Source organism: Sinocyclocheilus grahami, unplaced genomic scaffold (genome assembly GCF_001515645.1).
Source record: "Sinocyclocheilus grahami isolate Dianchi unplaced genomic scaffold, SAMN03320097.WGS_v1.1 scaffold4104.1, whole genome shotgun sequence".
NCBI lineage: Eukaryota > Metazoa > Chordata > Actinopteri > Cypriniformes > Cyprinidae > Sinocyclocheilus > Sinocyclocheilus grahami.
This window is the reverse complement of record NW_015509105.1, coordinates 8363-9427: the sequence shown is the minus strand read 5'-3', so window position 1 is coordinate 9427 and position 1065 is coordinate 8363.

Sequence of the window (1065 nt, the reverse complement as noted above, 5' to 3'; positions counted from 1 at the left end):
AGAGACAGAAAATGAAGAACCCTAAAATATTTAGTTTCATTCAACCCTTCATTATGAAGAACTTTTCTTATGGTCACCCGAAGGCAGTTGGCAATGTGTTACTGTGGTCTGGGTCTTATTGGACTGACACGCTGCTTTCGTTCTCTGCTAGCAAAGCACTTCAGACTGTTAGGGCTAACTTTGTATTACCTGTTTAACTGGGTCCTCGTGATCTGAAGTCTTCAAAATGGTAGAAAAACAGAGATATTCCTATTGCATAAAACTTAGTGCTGAGCGGCCACGTGACAAGTCGGGAAGCAGGGAAGGGTTTACGTCAAACATCTCAAATAATAAGAAATGTTTCTTGAGCAGCATATCATCACATTAGAATTATTTCTGTTGGATCACGTGACACTGAAGAGTGAAGTGATGATGCTGAAAATTCAGCTTTGGCATCACAAGAATAAATTACATTGTAAAGCATTCAAATTGAAAACAGTTATTTTAAACTGTAATAATATTTCACAATATTACTCATGTCAAACATATAAGTTAAACAACTGCTGTATTAAGATGTAGTTACAGATGAAATCCAGCCAGGAATCCAGACACAACCATGAATTTTCATGTGAGGACCAAAGATTTCCCCAAGCAGATTTTGCAGGAGGTTCAAGCTTTTCGCAAATTCACTACAACCAACAGAAAGCTGCTTGGTTTGAAAGTGACTTCTGCGTGAACTGTGCTTCACACACCGCTACACTATAGACAATTTACAATCAATGATTTTTGCCTGCAAAATTCTGCAGAAATTCTACTGCACCTTATATGTCTGGCTGATATAACTGCCCATTACAACCCAAAAATTTTTGAATGCTCATGTAAAGGACAGTTAAGAGTAAAAATTCACTAAACTGTCTCAAAAGTGCCCATATTCAGTTATCCCTCTAAATCGACACAGTGCAGCTCAATGGCTCACTCAGCACTAATAATACATAATCTTAATGCTACTGGACTTCATTTTTCTTGTTTTTTGTTTGCCGTCAAATCATCTGTGGTCATATCTTGCCATTTCTGCAGTGGATGATT